General features: G+C 54.5%; 1 long non-coding RNA gene across 2 annotated transcripts; it reads left to right on the top strand.

Moving 5' to 3' along the window:
* Positions 1–409: 409 nt before the first annotated feature.
* On the top strand, positions 410–6,342 carry LOC123584271. Of its 2 annotated transcripts, XR_006705292.1 has the most exons (3): positions 410–498; positions 3,238–3,350; positions 5,995–6,342. It is a non-coding gene; the product is annotated as an uncharacterized LOC123584271 (long non-coding RNA). The 2 variants fall into 2 exon arrangements; XR_006705291.1 differs by lacking the exons at positions 410–498; positions 3,238–3,350 and adding an exon at positions 505–639.
* The last annotated feature ends 564 nt before the right edge of the window (positions 6,343–6,906 follow it).

The raw sequence follows: 6,906 nt of genomic DNA on the forward strand, positions 1-6,906 counted from the left end.
CTGTCTCTCTCTGTCCCAAAAATAAATAAACGTTGAAAAAAAAATTAAAAAAAAAAATAAATAAAGTGCACGTACAAATCAAACAAACAAAACAAACCAAAATATCGCATGTGCGCCTTCATTTCTGGTTTTAATTTTCTCCTTCGGGGCCCAAATCAGATTAGAGTTTCTAAGGAAGTGTATCAGCGGGGAGAGTGCAGTCAGGATTCTGTCTGAAACCCTTGTCTGGAGGGGGCATTATCTTCTGCTTTTGAGCAGATGTTTCTGTGACCTCCAGACCGGCCCATCACTGAGGCCTGACTCAATCGTGAAATGTGATAAGCGAGGCCAAAGGGTCACTTTTATTGTTCAAGAGAATGCTAACGTTCCACAGGACGAACATTTATTAGCTGGGAACTTGTTGGCAGAATTTACAGCCCTTGGGGAAGAGGAGAGGCTCATCAAATTTCAATATCTTGGTTTCCCCACAATTAGGGAAGCCAGAGCCTCCCAAACAGGGTGAGTTTATCAAATCATGTTCTCCGGGGTGTTTGTCTCCCCGAGTCGATTCAATTCACCGAGCACCGTTCCGCTCTATCGCTGTCCTCCAAGGCCGTCCAGGCTTTTAAAGGCAGGCTGAGAGGCAGAGGAGACTAACAGGTACTGGTCACTTTCTCTGGGCCTGGCGGGACTTCTGCTAGCTCTCACAGTAACCCCGGGGGCTCCGGGGGGTTGTCTGAGGTCAAATATGGTGAAGACAGGTCTTGGGTCAGGGTATCTGCGGCATGGCCCCCACCTAGGAAAGGCGTGAGCAGGGGGACCACCAGATGGGGACCCACCCCATCGCCTCTAGTCTTGGCTGTCCACGAAAGCGTTGGGGACAAGTGAAACTCTTACAGCCGATCACTTGTCTTTGGCTTTAAGGAATCTGAACAACCCAACAGTTTTCATAGGATCAAAATAAATTGAGGGGCACCTGGGCAGCTCAGTCTGTTGAGCTTCTGGCTCTGGATTTTGACTCAGGTCATGGTCTCACGGTTCGCGAGATCGGACCCCACGTCGGGCTCCATGCTGAGCGCAGAGCCGGCTTGGGATTCTCTCTCTCTCCCTCTCTCTCTCTCTGCCCCTCTCTCATTCACATGTACACATGCTCTGTCCCCCTCTCTCTCTCTCTCTCTCTTTCTCTATTAAAATAAATAAACTTAAAAGATAAATAAATAGGGGCGCCTGGGTGGCTTGGTCGGTTAAGCGTCCGACTTTGGCTCAGGTCATGATCTCATGATCCGTGAGTTCGAGCCCCGTGTCGGGCTCTGGGCTGACCGCTCAGAGCCTGGAGCCTGTTGCAGATTCTGTGTCTCCCTCTCTCTCTACCCCTCCCCTGTTCATGCTCTGTCTCTCTCTGTCTCAAAAGTAAATAAACGTTAAAAAAAAAAAAAAGATAAATAAATAAGTTGAAGGTTAGGGCAGCACAGGAAAAGAATTCTTGTCCCCAAGTACTAAGTACTAAGAATTCTTTAGTACTAAGCATAGATATCCCTGTGGCAAAAGTCAGAGCGAGAACTGCTGTTCTAGCATCCGTAGTGGGACTGTGTGTGCCTCCTGAAAACCTACTTCTGCCTCCACCTGCCTCTGTCCCTAGCCCTGGGCTCCTGGGGGCAGGTCTCTATGTCCCCACCCTGCACCTCTCACAGGTGTTTTGGCTTTACCCCAGCCCCCATTCGCTCCCTCCACGAGCCCGGCTCTGCCCCGGGAGGGAGGCTGGTCTAGTGCCCACCTCTGCCCCGGAAAGACTGTCTGGGGGGGTACTCAGTGTCCCCTTCAGCTGGCCTGCGAGTCTGGCTCTTGTGCATTCAGAGTCCAAGATCCCCCTCAGTCCTCTCTCTCCTGGACTCCCCATGGCTCCCTGCTGCTTCTCGTGCCCCTACAACCTCTCCCAATGACAGCCAGAAGGGCCTTGTCAGAGCATAAAGCCCATCATGTGTACCCTGCTCAAACCCCTCCAATGGCCCAATTCTAGAATGTGGAAGAACCCAGCCCTCCTGCAGCTTACAAGGCCCCGTGCCACCTCCCGCCAGCCTCCCCAAGAACTAATCTTGGAGGCCTGGGATGTGCCAGGCCCTGGGCGAGGCTCTGGGCACTCTGAGAGCCAACCAATGTCCCTGTCTTCCCGGGGCTTACGATCTGTGGGGAAGATAAGAGTAATGACGGGCGAACCTGTAGGTCAAAGAAACCATGAGAAACTCTACAAACCAGGTAAAGGCTGGGGGTCTGTTGTGAGATGGGGGTCGGGGGGTGCTATGTGAGAAGGGCGGCCAGCAAAGCCTCTGGGACAAGGGCACAGTCGGGCAGAGACCCGGGTGAGGGGAGACCGTGAGCATGGCTGACCTGGGGACACGGGGCCCAGGTGGCGGCCTTCCCGCTCTTCCTCAGGTCCACTGAGGGGTCGTCCCAGGGCCTCGGTGCAGCCGCTCACCCCGCCCTGACGCCCACCCCCAGGACCCCGACACTCACACCCTTGTGTCATTCGAGTCCTAATGAATCGACACCCAGAGGGGCCTTTCCCGTTCACTTCCCCTGACCGAGGTGCAGATAAAAATGTTGAGACTCCAAACACTGGAGAAGCCAGCCCAAGCAAGGTCAGCTGGCTGCAAGGCATCTGGGCCGCAGTTTGGAGCCCGCCCTGTCTTCCTCGCCCCTTCCCTGGCCTCTGAGTGCTGTCGAAGTGTGATTGATTTCACTTGAACACCCATGGTCTCCGTCACCTGGGCCCCGTCCTCTTCGTGATCATCTGGGCGAATCTGGGTCATGCCCGACTCCTTGTCTTTCCACCTGCTCTCCCCGGCTTCCCCCAATCTAGAAACCCCCCTCCCCTCCCAGCCTCTCCATCCCAGGAGAAGACGTAACCACCAAGTCACAGACAGAAACAAGGGGCTCTTGGGTGTGTCCCTCATGCCTGGCGTGTTAGTCAAGGTTGTCCAGAGAAAGAGAACCAGTGGGACATAGATACGTAGCGAGAAGGAGATTTGCTGTAAAGAACGTGTTCGCGCAACTATGGAGGCAGTTGAGAAGCCCTGAGATCTGCAGTCAGCAAGCAGGAGACAGAGGGGAGTTGCTGGTGGAGTTCTTGGCCGAGTCCGAAGGCCTGGGAACCAGGAGGGCCTTGTGTCGCTTCCAGTCTGAGGGAAGAAGACCGATGTCCCGGTTCAGGCAGGCAGGCACGTGGAATTTCTTCTTCCTCAGTCTTTTTGTTCTATTCAGGTCTTCAACTACTTAGAGGAGGCCCACCATATTATGGAGGATCATCTGCTTTACTCCGTCTACTGATTCAAATGTTAATCTCATCCAGAAACACCCTCCCGGACACATCCAGGGTATTGGGCCAGAGGTCTGGGTGCCCCATGGCCCAGTCAGTTGACACAGAAGTGGCTGTCACTCCCAGCCTTTGGACACCTACAGCTTATGTCCAATAGCTCTCCCTTGTTCCTCCCTCACATCTGTCTTAGAAGAAAAGGCATCTGGCCTCTGGTCTGGGGCTGGTTCCTCCCCCTGTGCTCTGGGTCCGTCTCCAGAAAGGAAATCATCCGGCATTTCTACTCCCACATTACCTAAGACGGCGGTGTGGGTAAAGCTCGGTGTGGGAGGGGAAGGTGCTGGTTCTGGGAAGGAGTCCAGAGTGTGGGTTTGAGGCCTCGACTGGATGACCAGACAGGCATTCCTGTAAACCCCCCGACCTTGACCCCTACACCAAACACCCCTCCAGACAAGGCCCTCCCTGCAGGCACCGGGCGCGGGGGGGGGGGGGGGGGGGCACGTGGTCACTCTTTCTTGGGACCTCTTGGTGCCCGGGCCTGCTCTCTCCAGAGAGGTTTCCCTGTCCCTTCATGTCAACCAACCCTCCTGGCTTGAGCAGGATTTTCTCACTGTGGATGTCAGAATTCCAACTCAAAACAGTTAAAGTAAAAATGAGGATTTATTTAACTTTTTTTTAATGTTTATTTATTTTTGATAGAGAGAGAGAGAGAGAGACAGAGCGTGAGCGGGGGAGGGGCAGAGAGAGAGGGAGACACAGAATCCGAAGCAGCTCCAAGCTGTCAGCACAGAGCCCGACGCGGGGCTCGAACTCACAGACTGCGAGATTGTGACCTGAGCCGAAGTCGGATGCTCAACTGACTGAGCCACCCAGGAGCCCCCAAAATGAGGATTTATTGATTGATGCAACTGAGAGTTCATGAATGGGGCTGGCTTGCCGACTCTGCTAATACCGTTGGGCCTCAGTTTCCCTTTGCCACACACACACACACACACACACCATGCCCGTCTGCTGCCCTCTGTGTGTAGAGCTAGTTTTTCTTGCTGTAGGTGAGTTTCTCCGTGCAGTAAGGGGAGACAGTGTCACAGGCACAGAGAGTGCAGGTGTCTGTCACCCCAGCTCAGCCACCTTGAAGGTAGGCCTTCTCTCTCCCACCCTCCGTATTGGAAGTCCCCGGGTGACATTGGTCCTGATAGTCACCTGCATTGCCTGTACGACCACCTTGGTGTGGCCAGAGAGACGGGAGCTCTGATGGGCCAGGCCTGGGTCACGTGACCGCCCTCTTGGCCAAGGTACCAGATTGGCAGGTGTCCTGGAATCACATGGATGGAGGACAGAGCAGTTCAAGGAAGGAAGCACCTATTTTAAGTAGCAATGGGAAGGGAGGTAGGGCAGATAAAAACAGCAGATGACCTCCTCACCGCCTGGTCTGGGGGTGTATTGGATTGGGGCCCAACCTACTCTGTTGTGACCTCATCTTTTTTTTTTTTTTAATGTTTTTTTTTAATTTATTTTTGAGACAGAGAGAGACAGAGCATGAACAGGGGCGGGGCAGAGAGAGAGAGGGAGACACAGAATCCGAAGCAGCTCCGGGCTCCGAGCTGTCGGCACAGAGCCCGACGCGGGGCTCAAACTCACAGACTGTGAGATCATGACCTGAGCCGAAGTCAGACGCTCAATGACCGAGCCACCCAGGTGCCCCTATTGTGACCTCATCTTAACTAGTTACGTCTGCAGCGACCCGCACTCCAAATAAGGTCACGTTCTAAGATACTGGGGATTAGGACTTCAACCGTATCTTTTGGGAGGGGACACAATTCAATCCCTAAAACCTATTGGGTGGTGAAGCCAGCCTCAAATCCAGAGCTCACGCTTTCTGCCTGAAGGTTGCTGATACTGACGGCTGGCATTTTTGGGCGACTGCTTTGTGCAGGCAGTTGCTCATAGTTTGCCACTTTAAAATGACAGCAACCCCAGGGGCGCCTGGGTGGCTCAGTCAGTTAAGTGTCCGACTTCGGCTCAGGTCACGATTTCCCGGTTCACGGGTTCCAGCCTCGTGTCGGGCTCTGTGCTGACGGCTCAGAGCCCGGAGCCTGCTTCGGATTCTGTGTCTCCCTCTCTCTCTGCCCCTCCCTCCCTAGCACTCTGTCTGTCTCTGTCTCAAAAATAAATAAGCATTTTTAAAAATTAAAAAAAAAATCACAACAGCTCTACAAGGTAGGCTTTGGGTCCATTTTATAGGTGAGGAAATCAAGGCGTGGAGAAGTTAAGTGCTCAAAGGCACACAGCTGCTTAGGAACAGAGTCAGGATTCGAGCTGGTTTACCTGACTTCACATCCACTTTGCTCTTGGCCCCGCCTTGCTGAGTTAAGGGGCATAATATAAGCGTTGATGAAGTGCCGTGGGAAGCCCGGCGGACAGAGACCGCTGCTGCCTGTGGATGGTTGGGGACAGGGCTGGCAGACTGAAAAAAATCTGGAAATCCTTCCTGGAGGCAGTGACGTTTTAGCGGAGTCCAGAAGGCGGGGTCAGACTCAGGTGTGCAGAAGTGGCAAGAAAGGGCGTTTTGGGCGAGGCATTTAGCAGAAGCAAGGCCTAGAGGCAAGAAAGTGCTGGTCCAGAGTCCACACTCTCCCGGGGGTACAAAAGGAAAGAGTATCTCTCTAACTGGGGACAAAAATGGGGTATTCGTTCTCATCTTCCAGGTCCCCACTATTCTAGCGGAAATCGTGTCCAAAGCCGCTTTCCACCCAAGAACAGGGGACATCCCAAGAAGGCAGCGGAAGCCTGAATACACGGGACCAGCCGAGGGGGGCCCACTGCTTTTCTCCTCTTTCCCACGCGCCCACGGCCAACCCCCTCCAAGCCCAGAAACCAGAGAGCAGCGAAGAGGCCCGTCCATCGTCCGGGTCCAGAAGGCCCAGCTGAGATCTGTTTCAGCGCACCCACGTGAGAGGGTTTCCAGTGTGTTTCCCCAGTTGCCATGGCTTTTGCTTTCTGCGTCAGGCGCTCTGTCTGTCAGACACGACAATTGAATAATATTTTTATTTTTAGGCATGGGTCACCAAGTTTTTTCATTCCACCGTCAGGCTCGCCCCCACACTGGAGCTCCAGGGAACTGAGCCTCCGGTCGCCTGCGAAATGAATGGGTGCAGCCGGGAGCGGGGTGGGGGGTGTCCAGCCTGAGCTGGACACTGTCCTGGGGCCAGAAAACCTTGTCCCGGGGGGGGGGGGAGGGTGTCCTTCATGGCAGAACACGGTGAGGGTAGCTGGTCTTCGCCAAGACCTGGGTGCCGTCGGGCCCGAGGGGCGAGGTCGGCGCTGCGGGAGGGCAGGTGCGTGGGCTGGACCCTCTGTGTGCGGTGGGACGATGTCCCACTATGTGGCGATGGTGCCGGGGAGCAGGCGGGCGCTGGGGCGAGTAGTCAGCATCAACAGAGAGCCACGGGATGCCCAAAGGTGGGTTGCGGGCTTTAAGTGGAGGCCGACGGAAGTTCTCAAGGGTCGAATCAAAGCGGGGGCACTCAGGAGTCAGACCCTCACATTCGGGGCCAGATAAAGTCAGGCGGGACCTGTAAATAGAGCAGAGGTCCTCGCTCTGGCCACTGTTGACTTTC

The sequence above is a fragment of the Leopardus geoffroyi genome, chromosome B3 (genome assembly GCF_018350155.1).
Source record: "Leopardus geoffroyi isolate Oge1 chromosome B3, O.geoffroyi_Oge1_pat1.0, whole genome shotgun sequence".
NCBI classification, from domain to species: Eukaryota; Metazoa; Chordata; class Mammalia; order Carnivora; family Felidae; genus Leopardus; species Leopardus geoffroyi.